We start from the raw sequence: 20,743 nt of genomic DNA on the forward strand, positions 1-20,743 counted from the left end.
CGATTACAAATGGATTACCTCGAATTATTCCAAATTATATGTGGATTATACCACATTAAAAATGAATTATTTAATATTACAACTGGCTTACTGAATATTATAACTTGATTACGTGGGGATTACCACGGATTATTTGAATTGACTGAATTACAAGTGCATTACTCCGAATGACAAATGGATTATTCCGAATTACAAGTGGATTACTCCAAGTTACAAGTGAATTACTCTCTGTTACGAACGGATTACTCGGGATTAAAACTTAATTACTTCATACTATAACTGTAATACAACTGGATGACATCGCATTACAAGTGGATTACTTCGAATCTCTTCAATTAACTCTGTTAACAAGTGGATTATCTTGCATTACTCTGAATCACATGGATTACAAGTGGATTATCCCACATTACAAATGGATTACTCTAAATTAAAAAATGGATGACGGTGATTTACAAGTAAATTACTTCGAATTGCAAATGGATTACTTCGAATTACAAGTGAATTACTTCGATTAACAAGGGGATTACTCCGCTTTAAAAACTGAAATACTTTATATTATAACTGGATAAAAGTGGATTACTCGGAATCACTTTAATTATCCAGGTTACAAGCGGATTACTTTGAATGATTCCGAATTATAAGTAAATTACCCTCCACTGACTCTGGATTTCTCAATATTATAACTAGATCAGGAGTTGATTACGCCGAATTACTTGAAACGATTGAATTAAAAGTGGATTACTCAGAATTACAAATAGTTTATTCGGAATAAAAAGTCAATTACTCCGATTTACAAGCGGATTACTTTGCGTTACTAGTGGATTACTCAGGGTTAAAACTTGATTACTTCATATTATAACTGTATCACAAGTAGATTACATCGAAATAGAATTGGATTACTCCGAATCACTTAAATTGACCGAATTACAAGTTATTTACTCGGAATATCTGAATTATTTCGATTTATCTTAACCACCAGTGGATTAATTCGGGTTGCTTTAAAATATAAGTGAATTATCCCAGACTGGAGCTGCATTAATTCATAACATAACTGCATTATAAGTGAATAACCTTGGATTACTCCGATATAGAAGTTGATTATCGCGGATTAAAACTTGATTACTTAATATTAAAGCTCGAGTGAAAGTGGATTACAAATCGATTACTTCGAATCACTTCAAATGTCCAGATTACAAGTGGATTACTTCGAATCACTCCAAATTATAAGAGGATTAGCCCACATTGGATATAGATTACTTAATATTGTAATTGGATTACAAGTAAATTACGCCGGATTACTTTAATTGACTGAATTACAAGTGTATTCCTTTGGATTACTCCGAATTATAAGTGGATTACTCTAGATCCGAGTGCGACTATTTGATATCACAATTGGATTTCAAGTGGATCGCGCTGGTTTACTACGAATTACATTAATTGGCCAGATTACAACTGGATTACTTGGATTACCTGAATTACTACGAATCATCTAGATTAAAAGTGGATTTATTCAAATTAAAAAATAAATCACTGTAAATTACTCTGAATTACAAGTGGATTACTCTCGCTTTAAAGCAAGCTATCCCTGATTTTTCCATATAAATTTTTCTTGCTTTACATTAGCCATAGAAACTGAACCGAGCTCTCAGTCATGAGCGTTCCCTGGGGCAACGGCGCTGCACTTTGTTACGTGATTAAAGGATTTTTTCCCAACATAGCAGCAGTTTTAACAGGAAATTTCTACAGCTCATCCCTTTTTTTTATTCTGGTCATTGCACCATTCATCAATGCACGAAGTACTCTCAAAAATCGAATCAGTAAAATTTCACTGATTCTCAGTGAAATTTAACTGATTGAAATCATCAGAATGTAGTCACTGAGAATCAGTGAACGACTACTGAATAAATCAGAGAAATAGCGTCACTAATTCAATCAGTGAGAATTATTTTTTCGTGATGCTGGTTCCTTCGACCACTGATTTCTCAGTGGAAGCACGCATTACTGATCCGAACAGTGAAAATTTCACTGATTCAGTTTTAGAGAGTAGATATCTAGAATTCCGACCATGTCGAATTGGAAATCGAACAAAATTACTTCCTTCCTCAAAAATCACACATACACAATCTGTCCTCGAGAAAAGTCTTGATGGATAGATAAGCACCCCTTGAACAAGATTGAACATGCCTATGCTGGTATGCCACCAAGGCAGGATTTTCCTCGACAAAATCTACTTTCACAGTGGTCTTACAGGAAAATCGAAAATGCGAATAGAGATAAAAGGAAATTTATCTTCGACTATCACGATTACTTACCTCAACCGCACCCAGGACAAAGCACCAGGGATCTGAAACATAGAAGAGGAGGACTTTCATCAGAAATCTAGGTCCATTTATTTTATTTTTTCGTGCTTTAGACCCTATTCATTTTTCCAAGATCGCTTACGCTTTTTGGTTTTACTTTTAAAAAACAACATGTTATGAATCTACCTAAAAATAATTTTTCAATTGTTTCGATTCCTAAAAAATGACCCATGAAGATTTTAGTTTTTAATTGCTCTAAAATCAAGAGAAATAGGCTATTTTTCACAAAAATAGGGGAATAATGGAGATCGAATTCTCTTGAATGCAATTAATACAATAGGTACCATCTCCGACAAGAAAATTATCAATAGTTGATAGATAGCAGAATAAATTATAAATAATATTTTACACTATTTGTACTTTTTCCGCCAACAAAATAGTTGAATCTTAAACCGAAAAAGATTAATTTCCTAACAAAGAGATGAACTTTCAAGAAAAGTATTAAGTTTTAAAGCTGAAAAGTCGAATGCTTTAGAGAAAAGTTGACTTTTAAATCCGAGAAGCTGAATTTTTAAACAAATTAATAAACTTTCAAGTAAAAAAAAAAGTTTTCAATAAAACCATTCAGATATTGGCTACAAAAATGATAACTAAAAAATTAATTGAATTTTCTTCAAAATAATTGAATCTAAAAATTGTTTAATTTTAACTTAAACTTTCAATCAAATAATTCAATTTTCATGTAAAATTATATAAATTTACAATAATACACGAAATTGTTAAATTTTCGACCAAAATAGATGAATTCTGAATTTAAAAGAGCGATTTTTCTATCCAAAAGATGAATTTCCAACAAAAGAGATAAGTTTTGAATTACAAATTGCAAATTTTTTTAAGGACAGTTGAATTCTATCAAAAAAGTTTAAATTTGAACGAGAATTGTAATAGTTTATATTTTAACAACAAAAAAGTGATTTTCTACCAAAAATAGATCCATTTTCAAAAACAAGTTGAGTTTTAATCTAAAAAGTTAAATAGTTCAGAAAAAGGGTTAACTTTTAAACCCTAAAAGACGAATTTACAATCCAATAAAAGATGAAATTGCAAACAAAGAAGACGAATTTTCAACAGAGCAGTTTAATTTTTGAATGGATAGATTACTTTTTAATCAAATAATTGTATTTTCAATAAAATGATCAAATCGTCAAAAAATCAAAGAAATTCGTAAACACATAGTTGAATTTTTTATTACTTATGAACATGAATTTTCAACCAAGTAGCTGAATTTTCTTTTTAAAAAATATTTATTAACTAAACAGAGGCACTTCCAGGCAAAAGGAAGTAATTTACAATGAAGACTTTAATTTTTAACAAAATAGTTAATTTTTCAGCCAAATGAGCGAATTTACAATTATAATAGTTGAATTTTTAACCAAATAGTTCAACTTTAAACCGAATTCTCGCATCTTAAACCAAAAAGATTAAAGATTAACAAAAAATAATTGCATTTTTAATCAAACATTTGAATTTTTAAGTCAAAAAGATGAATTTGTTAAAAGAAAATTCAATTTTTTAATCCAAAGGCCGAATTTTTTATCTAGAAAAAAGAATGTTAAAAAACAGTTCAATTTTCTTCAAAATAATTAAGTTTTCTACTCCATAAAATAATAAATCTGCGACAAAAAATACATTTTTAACAAAGAAGTTCAACTTCCAACAATGTATTTCAATTGTCACTGAAAAATATTAATTCTCAACGAAAAATATAGTAGTTGATATTTCAACCAATAAAAATATTTTAATTTTACATAAAAAGCAGTTGTATTTAACTAAAAAAGGCGCATTTACAAAAGAATATAAGAATCTTTCTTCAAAACAGATTAATTTTTAGCAAATATTTTATTTTTAACCAAAAAAGATAAAATTTTTATCAAAAGAGATAAATTTGAAACCAAAATGCTGAATTATTAACAACAAACAAAAAAACAATCGCTAATATTTCAAAAAACAAACTTTAAATTTAAAATAAAAGCTAGTTAGGTTTAAATACAAAAGAAAAATTTTAACCAAAGAGATGAACCTTTAATTAAAAAAAAAATTAATTTTTAACAAAGTAGTTCGAACTTCAACCAAGAAGTTGAATTTTCAACAACAAAAAATTATAGTTTTTAATCGAGGACACTTTAGTTAAAGAAAAAGGACAAAGTTTCAAAAACATAGTTGAATCCTTGAACAAGAAAGATTGTTCAATCAAAGAGAAAATAAAATTTAAACTTAAATAGTTGATTTTTCCATTGAAAACTATCAATTTTCAACGAAAAGTTCATTAGTTACATTTTCGAAAATAAAATATTAAAAAGAAGAATGCTCAACAAAATAATTCAATTTTAAAGGAATAAAATTAACTGTTACTAAAGTACTTTAATTTTCAAAAAAGAAGTTGATTTTTCAACCAACCCAGTTGAATTCTTAATGACAAATTTAATAGTTGAATTTTAAACTAAAAATGATAAATTATCGACAAAAAATGTCTACAACAAATTTTCAGATAATAACAATTGATTTTTACCGAAGATAAAAATACTTTTTAACAAAGTAGTCTAACCCTCAACGAAACAGTTGATTTTTGAACTAAAAAAGTGAATTCGCAATGAAAAATTTTATAGTTAATATTTCAAACAAACTAATTTGTATTTTGAATCAAAGCAGTTGAAGTCTACCGAAAAAGACTTTTTTAAGTAAAATTAATTAATTTTCAAACAAAACAAAACAAAAATTTTCGAACAATTTTCAATTTGCAAAGGCAACCAACAAAATCAATTTTTAACGAACTGGTTTAGCGTGTAATCCACTTGTCGAATTTTCAAATAATAATGTGTAATAAGTAATAGTAATAGTATTAATTGAATTTTCAACTGAAAGACTGTAAATATTCAGCTAATAATGGAATAGGTAAATTTTTTAATTAAAAATATAATTACCAACCAAATAAAAACGAATATTTAATTGAATAATTAATTTTCAACCGGTGAAATAAATTATTAACAAAGTAGTTAAATCTTCAACCAAATATCTGCATTTTCAACCAAAAAGACGCATTCTAAACGAAAAATGTTATAGTTGATATTCTAACCAAACAAGAATTTTATTTTTAATTTAAAATAGGTAAATTCAACTGAAAACTATGGTTCTTTAACAAATACATCAATTTTCAACTAAAAACGTTCAATTCTCAACCAAAAATGGTATAATTAAATTTGCAGTTAAAAATATAAATTTTTAACTAAACAAACGAATTTTCAAAAAAATAGTTAAATCTTCAAACAATAAAATAAATGTTTTAACTTTTGGTTAAGAGATAACTTTTCAACAAAATATTTGAATTTTCGAAAAAATAATTAAGTTATCAACCAAATAGTAGAATTTTCACCAAAAGAGATGAATTCTGAGCCAAAAATATAATAGTGCATTTTTCAATTGAAAATAAATTACTTTCAATGAAAAATATGCACATAGTTGGATTCCCTTATTAAGTTCTATTAATTTATTTCGCATTTAAGCGAAAATCAACTAAAAGGGTAAATTTCTTGGAAACAGGGCGAAGAAGAGGAATTCTTAAAAAAAGGGGGGATCGCAACGAGACACTGGATGTTTTCAAAACTTGAGATTCTCAAACTTAAAAAAAAAATACTTTTCACAAACTATTTTCTGTTTTCCCTGTAAAACCCCTAAGCGAAATTAAGATTACTAGACACAACGTATATAACGAAAATCTTTCACATTATTTTGAAAAAAAATAAAGCGATCAGTATTTGGTTCTCAGAAAACGAACTTGTAAGCTTTTAAACGTAAACTCTTAAAACAAGAAAGTGTTACGTTGTTCAAAGTTTCAAACTGAAAGCTTGGAAATTGAAGGCCATAAAATACAAACCCTTCCAAGAAAAAGCTTAGTAAACGACTTTAAATACTTACAAACATTTAAAACAATTTAAAAGGCTTCCGTTTTAAAACAGGGAATTTTGGAAAAAATTTATGATTCTGAACGTAAGCAGGCTTTTTTTAATTTCCTTCTTCTGAATTAAAATTAAAATTATTTTCCAAAATTTCTGTTCTAGGTGAAAAATTTACTTTTCCAAGTGAAATAATGATTCTTACGTAAATTCCGCGTCTAAATTTTAAGAATTTTTAATGATAATTCTGACCCTTTAATTTAGAAAAACGAAGTTTCAGATCCTGGCAAATTTTTATTTTCAAAATGAATAATTTCTAAATTCAAAAAAATTATGATTTGGAACATGAAAATTTCAAAATCAGACTATTTCTTACTTGGAGCAGGGATTCTTTTACTGCATTATCTTTGTATAAATCCCAATTAAAATTATAATTATTCATGAAAGTTCACCTGTAACAAGTCACAATTAAATTCATTTCCAAAATTCCCTGTTTCCCTTTTTCCAAATTTCGAGATAGGAGAGTTACAAATTGTGATAAATTCTGACGTTAAACAGGAAGTTTTTTAATTCCCTCCTAAATCAGATTAAAATTCTTTTTTAAAGACCTAAAGTAAAAAAGATCATTCTTAATGAAATTTCTTGTTCTGAAGTGAACATAAAATTAAAATCCTTAACAAAAATTTCCAGTTTTACCTCGGAATTATGATAACTTTGACAAAATTACTTTTCCCAAAGCCAAAATTTTTAATTCATTCCAGAAAGTGCCTTTCCCAAGGTAAAATGTATTATTCTTTACAAAATTAAATTTTTTAAATTTTAAATTATATTTCGTTACTAAAATACCCTGTCCCAAAGTAAAAAATTATAATTTTTGGCGAAAATACACTGTGTCAGTTCCAGTTTCCAGTATTTTTTCTTATTTACTTATTTTTTTGGAAGAATTGACTTTGTATTCTTAGTATTTTGAGTGTGCCATCAATCGATATTTCCCATCACTAAATCTACTTCCCTTACAATTTTTTTCACAACTTCCATTATTACTTATCTCATCTCCTCGTGATTGATGATTCAATGTGCAGCACTTCTAATCGATTTTCTTCTCCCTTCTTTATAGAGCTTTCATTCCATTTCTGATAAAAAACTTAGGTACATACAATTTTTTTAATTTAGTTCAATCAAAGAATGCTTCTAAGGAAATAACGTTTTGAAAGTAGGGTTGAAGTGTTAAGACAAAAAAAAACATGATTCTTCAATTGAGAGCGATTGTAATTATACGTGAATTTCGAAAACTTTCTGATAAGGGCTTTTCTCCTCTTCTAAAATAAGCTCTTAAAATATAAAAAAAAAACCTAAAAATTCATAAAATCGTTTGCATGCCAAAAGGTCAAATTTTCTAAAACAGTTCAATTTTCAATCCAAAAGAAAGAACTTTTTATTTAAAAAGAAGAATATTGAACAAAAAAGATAAATTTTCAATTATTTAAATAAATGTTCAACAAAATGTTAAAATTTTTAAGAAAATAATTAAATTGTAAAAAAAAATTTAGTTTGTAACAAAACAATTTAATTATCAACAAAATAGTTTAATTCTCAATCAACTATTTAAATTTTTGATAAAAAAAAATTGATTCTGAACGAGGAATATAACAGTTGATATTTCAAGCAAGAAAACATTTTATCTGAACAAAAAAATGGAATATGTAATATTTCAGCCAAGAAGATGATAATTTTCAATAAAAATAGAACTCAAACAAAAACTAATTATTTCCAACAAAATAATTGAAACGTCAACCGAAACAGCTTACTTGTAACCAAACAGTTGCATTTATAACAAACAAAAAAACATCAAATTTGTACCAAAAGATGTGAATTTTTGAAGAAAAAAAAAATTAATTTTTAACAAGAGCGTCGAATTTCCAACCAGGAAAGATTTTTCAGTCAAGACAGAATAGAAAACTTCAAACAAATTTTTGAACATTCAAATGACAAAGGTGAATTCTTTTGAGAAAAGTTCATTTTTCAAGCCAAAAATATTCATTTTTAACTGGAAAGTTAATCTTCAACGAAAAAAGTTGAATTTTCTACGTAAAGATTAGAATTTTCAACTAAAAAGAACAAATTTTCAATAAAAAAGAACATTCTTCAACCAGAAAGATGAATTTTCTACAAAACAGTTAATTTTCAATCAAATAGTTTAATTTTAAACTAAAAATGATCAACTATAAAACAAATGGAATAGTTAAATTTGCCGCTAAAACGATGTATTTTCAAACAGAAAAAGTTTCATTTTTGACCAAATAACTTAATTTCCAAAAAATAGATGGATCTCCAACCAATAAAATGAATTTTCAACAAATTATTTCAACTTTTAACCAAGTAATAGAATATTCAATCAACGAGAATAATTTCTAAGAAAAGGAACCTATAACAAAATACTTCAATTTCCAACTGAAGAAAGATTGATTTTCAATAAATAATGGAATAGTTCAATTTCCCGTTAAAAAGTTAATGTCAACAAAACAAATTTTTGAAAAAATTTGTTCAATGCAGGATATGATTAGATCATTCAAAATGACTGGTTTAATCAGAGAAACTTACTGATTACATCATTCAAAATAACTGATTATATCAATAACCGTGAATGTTACTAATTAGATTAATTTGTTTTTATTGGTAGAAAATAAATACTTTTTTGTTGACAATTTATTTTTCTGTTGAAAAATCAACTGCTTGGTTAAAAGTTAAACTACTTTGTTTACAAATATTTTTTTTTGTTAAACCAAGGAAAACATTGTATATTTTTATAACGTTATTTTGCCTGACTTAAGACGTTTTTAGGACGTCCTAAAAACGTCTTCGGAAATTCGTGCTGACTGGAAAAAATTTATCATTTCAGTTGAAAAATCGTTTATTTTATGGTAGAAAAATATTTTTTAATGGAAATTGAATTTTGTGGAAAATTTGTCTTTGATTAAATATTTTCTTGGTGAAACACTTTATGATTTGGTTAAAAATTAAATTTTTTGCTGAAAATTCGTTTTCTTGTATTGAAAATCAATTCTGTTAAATGAAATTTCAACACTTCAATTTTTGGCTCAATAATCGTTGTTTTAAAAAAATTAATTTTGTAACTGAAAATTTAATAATTCCATTTTTGGTTTAAAATTGATTGTTATTGAAAATTAAACTGACAAAAAAAATTATTTTGGTAGCAGGGTAGAAATCGCATTTTTTGTTAAAAATACAATTTTCTAACTAAAAATTCATGTATTTTGTTAAAAATTTATCTTTTTTCTACAAAATAAATTTTCTTTGTGAAAATTCAACTTTTTCGCTTTAAATTAATCATTTCAGATGAAGATTCAAGCATTTTGTTGAAAATACGTCTTTTTGATGTAAATTCGACTGTTTTTTAATTAAAAATTGAAACGTTTTTTATTTGACATATCAGCTATTGCATTTTTTTAGAATTTACATTTTTTTGTTAAAAAATAATCACTTAAATGGAAATTAGGATATTTAATTTTTTTTTACAAATTTCACTATTTTATTCGCAAATTCATCTATTTGGTTGAAAATTAAACTTTCCAGTTGAAAAAAAACTATTTGATTGAAAATTCGTTATTTATGTTCAAAATTAATATATTTTTACTTGAAAATTCTAGCATTTTGTTAAAAACTTGTACATTTTTTAGACAATTTATCTTGTTGGTTCTAAAATTATCTTTTTTAGTTAAACTTCAACTGCTTGGTTGACCGTTAGATTACTATGTTAACCATTTTTTTAATTCACTCATTCGGTTGCAAATTATTATGTTTCCTTGAAAATTGAACTATTTTTTTTTAAATTCGTATTTTTCATTGAAAATTAATTTTATTAAGTGAAAATTGATCTATTCCATTTTTAGTTGAAAATCATCCTTTTTCATTTCAAAATACTGATTTAATCAGTGAGTCCAATTATTGCATTATTTATTATTATTTTCATTTTATTTATTTAAAATTATTATTATTATTATTTAAATCACTAAAAATTGAATATTATATATAATCTTCTACATTCTTTCAAAACTTAATATTTTAAATAATCTTTCCCCATTTCCTAGTGAAAAAGAAAAAAGTGAAGGATGGTCAAAAAAAATGCCGTGAGGGGGGGGGGGGGTCTATGGCCTCGCCATTCTTTAAATAAAAAAAAAGGTTCTAATAGTGGAGGACACAAGGCCAAATCCAATACCTACATTCCATTCAATCAGATTAATATAAAAATACCGCAAGAATGTTTTGTCGTCGTGTTTCATGGTTCTGCCTGGAAAAATCGGATTTCTGTAAGTGGAACGAATCGTGTAGATCTAGGTAGCAATCATTGAGGCAGCTTGTGGGTGGTAAAAATATTGGGACATCAAACAGAGCTACAACCTGGACGAAAACATTGATGTTTGTCCTTTCCCAGCAAATTTGCTCGTACCGGATGGTAGATTTAGATTAGACTGTTTTACTCCATGAATACTCTTTTTGGGTTTTTACATATCTAATAACCCTATCACATCAAATTTTTATCAGAAGAAATATTATTCGCCTGAAAATTTGGTCAGAGGAGTGGAAAACTGCAGAAAACCGAAACTCATGAGCAGAGCAGGTTTGCCGATAGACGAGTTTCAATTTAGGCATTTGATTGCATCGGGCGTCCACATTCATCCTCCATGTCAAATCTCCTGCTCGATAGTAGATGAAGGAAATGAAAACGCGAATAAGCGAGAATCACGGTCGGTCACCCATCCGAGCTCGAACCGCGTGAATCTACATTTTTTCACCATTTCAATTTTATATCTAAATTAGCCGAGATTTTACCAGTTTCTTTTTTAGAGAAAAATGAATTCAAAAATAAATTCGAAGCTTCGAAATTCGATTTAATCAAATATTTTTCACCAGCTGAAGTTTCGACAAAAAAAGATAAGTTAAAAAAAAATTGAATAATTTTTCTACCAGAAGACAATTTTTCATAAAAATTCATGAATTTTTAAACAAACAGTTATTTTTTAAACAAAAAACAAAATACTTTTATATATTCACTTTAAAAAAGTAGTTACAAAAAAAGAATTTCACACCAGTCAAATTAAAAAAATATATTAATTTTAAACATAATAATTAAATACTTAACCATATAGTTAAATAGTCAACTAAAAAGGATCAGTTATTAACCAGAAAACGTAACTTCTCAACCAAGAATGAAAACATTAAATTTTGAGTTTAAAAAATTTAATTTCAACAAAAACTGAATTTTCAGGAAGTAGAATTCAACCAAAAACTATAAATTTTCAATGAAAATTTTGAATTTTCTAAAAGATAATTAAATTTTTAACAAAAACAGGTTGCGTTTTCCATTCAGCCAAAAAAGATGACCTTAAAAAAAAGTTGAATCCTTAACCAAATAGATGAACTTTCAACAAAGCTAAATAATCATTTTCTCTTAAAAAAAGACGAATTTCCAAGAAAAAAGTACTGTTTTCAAGCTAATAAGCCGATTCTTCTCGAATAGAGTTAAATTTTTATTGATAAAAAATCATTTTCAACCAAAAACGAATTTTTTAACACAATAATTGAATCAATTTCCAGTAACAAGATTAATTTTCGACCAAAGAGGTGATATGAAAAACATGAATTTTAAACAAAAGTAGGTAAACTTTGAATCAAGTGGTTGAATTTGTAATTAAAACAAAATAATAATTTTCAATCAAATAGTCAAATTTGTAACGAAATAGATGAATTTTCCACTAAAATAATTAATGTTCTATTCAGAAAGATGATTTAAATAAAAATAAATTAAGTTTTAACAAAACTATGCAATTTTGAAGTCAAAAAGATCAATTATCTTCGAACTAGCTGAATTTTCAAGCCAAAAGACGACTTTTCAACAATCCACTTGATTTTTCCACTAAAAAATGTCAAATTTTAACAAAAAAATCGAGTTTTTAACTGAAAAATTCACTCATCAATTTGAGATTTAAACACATTGAATATTAACAAGAACCAAAGGATTTTCAATAAAATAGTTTAATTTTCAAACCAACGATATAAATTTCCAACAAAAAACTATACACTTTCAACCAATTAAATAAATTGTCAACAAAAGAGTTTAACATTTATATAAATATTTTAATTTCCAACGAAAAAGATGATCTTCTCATCAAAAAAATTAATTTCATACCAAAAAAGATCAAATATGAACAAGATACATTAACTTTTAACCAAATACTACAATTCTTTATTTAAAAAATTAATTTTCTACCAAATAGTTCAATTTCCAACTGAAAAAAAAGAAAAATTCATTACATACAAAAAAGTTAAATTTAAAAAAAAGAGATTAATTTTCAATTAAAATGATAAATCTTTGACTAAAAAAGTTAAATCTTCATTTATGAAAATTTAAAAAAAAAACATGAAAGGAATTTCGCAGAAAATATTTAAATTATCAACCAAGGAGATCATTCTTCAACCAAAAAAATTGAATTTTTAAGAAAGTAGTTCAACACTTAACCAAGTAGTTGATTTTTTAACTAGTGAAGATTAATACTCAACAGAAAATTTAATAGTTGATACTTCAACTAACAAATACTTCTATTTCTAACAAACAACAATCTTTTTTCAACAAAATACTTATGTTTTCAAACAAATAATGAAATTTTTAACAAAAAAGATGAATTTTCGCCAAAACATTCTAATTTTTAAACCAAAAATATGAATTTTTATACAAAAATTTAATTTTTCACAAAATAGTTCAATTGTCAACCAGAGATAAATTTTTAAGAATACAGTTGAATTTTCAAAAAAAAAAGGTGTCTACGCAAAAAAAATATTTAATTTTAAACAAAATAAGCTCAAAATACAATAGTAGAATCTTTAAATAAAAAGAAGTAACTTTGAAAGAAGAAAGATTAATTTTTAACCAATAAATATTACTTTTCTACCAAAAGATTAATTTTTGATCTCAAACGATTGAACTATTCCATTTTTGGTTGAAAATTGAATTTTTTAAATTGAAATTTCATGCATTTTGTTCAAAATTTAGAAATTTATTAAAATAGTGAAGTTTGAAATATGAAAGTGATTTTCAAGCTGTTTAAGATACATTAATAATATTAATAATAATAATAATATAATAATACAATAATACTATTAATATTTTGCAAAATTGGAAACATTTATATATTATAGTATATATTTATATATTACATTTTTCCAAAATTTCATCTCACAATATCCAATTTCGAAACTGGCCATACATTCGAGATTGTCAATTTTAGAGAGAAATTTAATTATTAGTGAGATAATAAATAACGGAAATTGCATTTCCGATAGGTGCATATGAGAAAAATGTAAAAAAAAGTATATCGAAAGAAAATTTTGATAACTACTGCCTTCCTCAAATTTGAACAAGCAATTAAAAAGCGACACATTTCGAGAAAGTATGTTAATTCTTATTTGTTTAAAAATTGAAGCTCGTTAACTTTTTTGTAAATAAACTGAAGAGTCGATATTTGCAATAAAATTTGTTCAAAATAAATAATCATTTGTTTATTCAATTTTCGTATATTTTTTAGAGCTGTGCAACATGTCGGACATTGACCCGCTGGCCTGGAATATTAGTAAATCAGTGCGCGCATGCAACGGCAACTGCATAACGTGGTATTACAACTGTGTCCAAATTTCATCTAGAGTCTCGATTTTCCTCACTGAGAAGATTATTTTGCTTATTGACAAAATATGTCTCGCCGTGTGTGGAAATATCTGAAACTGTACTTTTGATATTTTTTTATCATTTAAAAATCATAAAATATACATTTTCAAGGAATTTCCAAAATAACTATTCATCAAAGTAGAACTAAATTGGACTATGTCTTTGCATTTAATTCGAATTTTTTATATAATTCAATTTGCCACGTTTTCTGGATTTATTTTTTAGATGGATGTATTAAATAATTTTATTTTTATAGTACCGGTTTTTTCACGGTTGACAAACATTTTTCACGGTCAGTGAAATTAAGAAGTTAGAACTCTAAAGCTAAAATTTTTTCTATTTGATGTAATAAAAACTGAGCTGCAAATCATTTTCAGCAATTTTAAGCAAGAACGATTACAAATTAAGCGATCATTTTGTGATAAACTGAACATATTTTAAATTAAAAGTTGAATAATTTTCATTTCAAATAGTTTCAAAATCCTTAGAAATCTTCAAAATCTTGAAAATCTAAATTTCCTTCAATTATTTTAAATCAATTTAAATTGTACATTAATTTTGAATTTTTTTAAAACCTCTGAATATCTCTTCAACTTACTCGAACCTTCTCTAGGAATAATAGGTATTAAGCAAATGATCTTTTTCTTAATTAAAAAATTTCAAAATATCAAATTTTAGACTGAAAAAATATCTGAAATTTAATCAATTTGAATATAATAATAAATAAATAATGGAATTCAATAATTAGTTAATTGATATAATACATTATTTAATAATTAATAAATAATAATTATGCATATATTATTTTTAAGTTATTTGAAAATTGAAAATAAATTGATAATGCTTCAATCGGGCGTTCACATTTGTTTTAAAGATTTTTGAATTACGCAATGCACACTGAATTATATAATAATAAAAACATTAAACAATTCAAATAATTTTTTTAAACTGTTAAAATCAAACTTGAACATATTTGTTTTTATAAAAAAAAATCACTGTCATTTCCCGGTTTTTTTCGGTCTTACAGAATTCCTGTTCATTTCCCGATTTCCCGGTCCAGCGACCACCTTGAAAAATTTAAAAAGGATGTGCATGGTTAAACTGAGTAAAATTCAAAATTGATAATGTAACATTTTATTTAAACAAGAAAGACGTATGCATATTATATCACTGTATTACTATATTATACAATTTATGAATTATTGATTTATTATTTATTATTCAGATGTAAATAATAAATTTGAAAACCAAAACTTACTAAAAACGGTTATTATTTGCTACGTCTATTAAAAATTAAAATACCTTGATTCTTTAATATGACAAATTTCGTTTCAAAAATTGACACTTTAGAGGAAAAACCCTTTTTTACTGTTCAAAATTGAACTATTATATTGAAAAATTTTGTTATTATAAATAAATTTTTTTAACTCAAAATGTAATTATTTCATGTTTGGTATAAAATGTATCTTTATCAATTGAAAATTTCGCTATTTGGTTTAAACTCACTCTTTAGGAGGCCATATAGTCTCATAACAAACTGTGTTTTAAAATGATCGTACATCACTCACCATCGGCCATGGTTTTACTGCCCGTCCTGCGACCACTGACTTCCCCGTGTAAAGACGGGCCTAACCATACTTGTGATGTAATATATTATTATTTAAATACGTTAGCTTTATATAAAATAAAACTTTAGGAATTTTACCCCTATTCGTTAGGAAGAAAAGAGGAAGAAAATATCGTAAAACTAGTTTGACATTCTACCCGATTTTTCAAATCTTTTGTTATTTCCGTTGTAAGATCAATTCTCTGATATTTTTAGGCTTTTAATCCGTTTATTTTTGTTGGCGATCAAGATAATATCAGCTTCGAAACCATTTTACCAATATTATCTGGGGTTTCTCTGCACTTTTGGCCTATAATTTAAATTCACAATAGATCTAAGAAACTCAACTTTCTTTAGATTTAATCCTATGTGATAATAATTAATTTTATTGTAAATCTACACAGGGGGCGTTCACAAATACGTGGTGTGATGTTTTCTAACATTTTTAACCCCCTCTCATCCTTTTTGATTGCAAATTCGTCTTTTTAGTTTGAAAATTCAACAAAAGCAAATAAAATTTTTCTCTTTTTTCTAATTTTTCGTCTTCTTTTGTTAAATATGCAACTGTCTGGTTAAAAATTAATCTTTTCGGTTAAAAATTAACTTTTTTGTTGAAAATTAACTATTTTGTTGCAAATTCACATTTTTTGTTTAAAGATTCAACTATTTGTTTGGAAGTTGAACTCATTTGTTAAAAAGTAATTATTTCGTTTAAGATTCATCAGTAAAGAAATGTTATCAATTTCGTTTCAATTTGTCTTACTTTGGTTTAAAATAATTTAAAAAAAAAGCAACGGCTTGGTTTGAAATTAATCTATTTTAGTAGGGGATTAAAGTATTTGGTTAAAAAGGGGTAAATGGAGAAGTAGGAGTGTAACAGGAGGAAAAAGATCAGGAGAAGATGCTGGAAAGAAAAAGTCAAAGAGGAAAGGAAGAATATAAAGCAGAAGTAGAAAAAGCGATCAAAGAAGGTAGGGTGTGGGATGTGATAAATAGGGATAGAGGGGAAAGGAAGGGCGTTAACGAAGAAATAGAAATGGAGGAATGGACGGATTATTTTAAGGATCTATTAGGGGAAGAGCAAAATAATATCAAAGGAGAAAAGTGTAGGATAGTCCAAGGAGAAATAGAGGAAGGGAGCGAGATAAATAGAGAAGAAGTGAATGAGGCAATAAATAGGCTAAAAAGAAACAAGGCGACAGGAGAAGATGGGATGGAGAACGAAGTGATTAAGTATGGCAGAGAAGGGATTGGGGATGAGATGTGGAAGATCTGCAACAACGTCTGGAAAGGGGAAGGTTGGCCGGAAGAGTGGACGACGGAACTGGTGGTACCGCTTGTCAAGAAAGCGGAAGGAAAGAAGGTAGAGGAATACACAGGGGATCACTCTCATGTCAGTCGGCTATAAAATATATGCAGAAATCTTAAGAAAAAGGTTGGAGAGTCAGCTAGAACAAAAAGAAAGCATCCCACATAATCAGACGGGATTTAAAAAAGGGATGTGGACTATAGACAATATCTACGTACTTAATTACTTAGTTAACCAAAATTTGGGAAGAAAGAAAGGAAAACTAGTCGCTTCGTTCGTAAATTTTAAAGCAGCGTTTGACTCAGTAAACAGAAAAGTGTTATGACAGGCAATGAAAGAAAGAGGTGTAGAGGGAAAGTTGGTGGAGAGGATAAAAGAAATTTTTACTGAAACCAGGATTAGGGTGAAAATAGGAAAGAAGAATGGGCAGGTTTTCTAAATAGGCAGAGGTTTAAGACAAGGGTGCTCTTTGAATCCGTTACTATTTAATATCCTGCTGGCAGACTTAGAGGGAAAGCTAAAGTAGAAAGGGAAAGGAGGACCGGTTTTGGGTAAAGGCAAACTAATATGTGGGAGCAAAGGATCTGAAGGTGAGCGTAGAGAAGACCAAGGTGATGTGTTTCAGAAAGAGAAACACCATAATAAACTACGTTTGGAAGATGAACGGACAAACAATGGAAAGGGTGAAGGAATTCTGTTACTTAGGTTTTTGGTTTGAGGCAGGTGGGGAAAACGAACTGCAGATGAGGAAAATAATTGAATGTGCGGGTAAAGTAATGGGCCAAGTATGGGGTATAGGAAAGAGAAGGTTCAAGAACGATTGGAGAATGAGGGTCTGATTGTTTGATGCGTTGGTTTGGGTAGTGTTGTGTTATCGTGTGGAGAACTGGGGATGGAAGGAATATAGGACAGTAGAGAGCATGTTTAAAGAGAAGCTAAAAAGGGGAGTGGGAAGCAGAATAGCACAAGCATTTTTGGGCGAAATTCGGAACAATGAAGCGCGAGGCAATTTGGGAAATTCAAAATGGGAGAAAGAAAGGAGAAAAATGAGAAGGGTTTGTAATATTCGAGAAAGGGTTATGGAGTGGCATGACATCGAGTTAGAGCTATTAGTTAAACAAGGAGAAGAGAGATGGACAAAGATTATAGATTCGAGGTACAATGGATGGTATATGATAGTCAAAGGGTTGACGGAACCAGAATATCTGCAAAAAATAAAAAAGGAAGAAAAATTGAGTAGGGTTGTACGATTTAGAATGGGAGAAGGAGTGAGAGCATGCAGATGTTGGATGGGTGAAGAGGAGAATTTATGTAGAGTATGTGGATACGAAATGGAGTCATGGGCACACGTATTAGAGAGATGTAGAGGAGAGGAAGAGGGACAGTTGAGTGTGGATGAGTGTGTAAAATGGATCTTGGATAGTAGTGGAAAGGGAGTGATGTGGATGAAGAAATTGGAAGAAGTAAGGGAAAGCATGGGAGTAGAGCAGAGCCAAACGGGTAATCCTTAAAAAGGACAGTAAAAAACGAAAATTGTTTTCAATATTGTGGAAAATGCATTTTTTTATGGTAAGAGAAAAGGGAAGCCCTGGCAGCTTGCTCATTTTAAGAATTAATGTTACTACTGTTACGATTGTTCATCCGACGTAATGCGAAAGAGTATAATATAAGTAGTAGTTAAATTAGACTGAGGATGGAATTGTAAATATATGTACAGGGAGCGGAGGCCCTCGAACCCGTAAAAGGGAGAGATTAAATACATACATGTGTGTGTGTGTGTTTTTGCGCGTTCAGTGTGATTGGAACATTCCTTCACTGTGAAATTTTCTTCGGTCGCTATTTGAATAATGTATTTATTATTCATGAATAAAAAATAATTTTTATTCGTGAAGAATAACTATGTACGTTATTAGATTTTTGTTGAAAATGCACCTTTTTAAGTTGGAAATTTAACTCCACTGTTGAAAGTTAAAATGCTCTCTTAAGATTTCCTTTTTTTGTCGAAGATTCATAATTTTAGTTGAAAATTCATCTCTATGCTTGATAACTGAACTACTGTATATTAAAAATCCATATTCTTGGTTTAAATAGTTTTTTTCTGCAAATTTACCTATTCCATTTTTGGTATAAAATTATATTTTTTTATTAAAAATGTATTTATTATTCAATTTATTTATGTAAGAATTTAACTTTTCCATTTTAATGCTGAAAACTTCACTTTTTTCGTAAAAAATTCTTCTGTTTAGCTGGAAAATTCAACAACTTGGTAGAAAATTCAACTGTTTTGTCAAAAATCTTTATTTTTTATTCAAAATTAATTTTGTTCGTGAAAATTTAACTATTCTATTTTTTGTTATTAAAAAATGGTCCTTTTTATTTTATAAATTCAACTAATTGGTTTAAAGGTTATTGATTTAAAATAAAAATATTTATTTCGTTAAAATATATTTTTTTTATTTTGTTAAATATGCAACTTATTTGTAGAAAATTCTTATTTTTGGCTTGAAAATTAATTATTTTAATTTTTTTTAATTGATTGAGGCTAGTTTAAAAATATTTCCTGTTTTGAAATTTAAATGTTTGGCTTACAATTTTTTTATTTTGTTGATGATTAGCCTTGTTTGTCAGAAGATTAATTTTTTGGTTGAAGATTCATCTTTTTGGTTGAAAATTCAACTTCGTAGAAATCAAATCTTTTCGGGTTCAAAATGCAAATAATTGGTTAAAAATATATTTGTTTGTTTGAGAATTCAACTATTTGTTGAAAATTCGTTTTCTGTGGTTAAATTTAACTGTTTTTGAATTAAAATAAAATTTTTCATTTATTTCAAAAATTCATCCATTTTGTTTTAAAATTCAACTACTAGGTCAAAATTCGAACTACTTCACTAAAAATTCATTTCTTTTTACATTCACATCTTTGTTTTTAAAAAATTAGCTTTTTTCTTAAGTTATTTTTGGATGACTCCTGAAGAAATTTACGAAGTTGAGGAAGATGGGGTGCCCCCCCCCCCCCGCTCGAACAATAAGAATTATAGTCGAAAATTCATCGCTTCAGTTAATATTATATTTATCTGTTTTGTAGAAAATTGAAGCAGGAATTGTTGAAAACTAATTTCCTTTCAATAATAATTACAATCCCTACGGGTTGGGGTGTAGATGATATTAAGAATCGCGGACCCTAACAAAAGGGGCTAAGTGATTAAAAAAAAAGCCTTACATAATTTATGCACGGCTCCTTATTTGAATAATATTTAAGAATACTCTTACCTTTAGTGTTGGTTTGGTTCTAGAGTGATGAAAAAGCGACAGCGACCTACGAACTTTTCAGAGGGTCGTTACTGATATGTATACGGCTGTTAGAAAAGTTTTATATCCGCAAGGAGGCTAAGTACGTACATAGATATAACTTGTGCTCAAGGTGATGGATGTTCTAAAAAGATAACAACGAGCAGCTCACGAATTCTCAATAATACAAGCTTCTGTTCTGTCTTCCATAACAATATTCTGTCCGGATCGGAAACAGATAGAAACGCAGAATAAATTTTTTATTTCGGGGAGGGTGAGGGGGGGTAAAAATGTTAGTACTAATTCCTGATTGGGGGTAATTAAGAAGGGGAAGGGGTGTGATAAAATTAATATCAATATTTTGCAGTGGAGATAATCGAAAAAGGGGAGAGAGAGTATACCAGAATTATTACCAACCACCGACTAGTGGTAATTGGCAATAATTTGGGTACACCCCCTCCCCTTTTTCAATTAATTGCCCTGCAGAAGATTGATAATTATTTTATCACACACCCTCTGCTTTTTCCAATTACCCACAATCAGTGATTTTTA

General features: G+C 27.8%; 1 protein-coding gene across 1 annotated transcript in view; it reads right to left on the reverse strand.

Annotated features, from left to right (window-relative positions):
- The window catches only part of LOC117178126 (heparan sulfate glucosamine 3-O-sulfotransferase 5), a 324,317-nt gene that overhangs the window by 287,577 nt on the left and 15,997 nt on the right, over positions 1 to 20,743 (reverse strand). Inside the window, exon 2 of the mRNA XM_033369383.1 lies at positions 2,313 to 2,344. The gene's annotated coding sequence lies outside the window, so the exon portion shown is untranslated. The remainder of the gene's footprint in view (positions 1 to 2,312; positions 2,345 to 20,743) is intronic.

The sequence above is a fragment of the Belonocnema kinseyi genome, chromosome 8 (assembly GCF_010883055.1).
Source record: "Belonocnema kinseyi isolate 2016_QV_RU_SX_M_011 chromosome 8, B_treatae_v1, whole genome shotgun sequence".
In the NCBI taxonomy this organism is placed as follows: Eukaryota; Metazoa; Arthropoda; class Insecta; order Hymenoptera; family Cynipidae; genus Belonocnema; species Belonocnema kinseyi.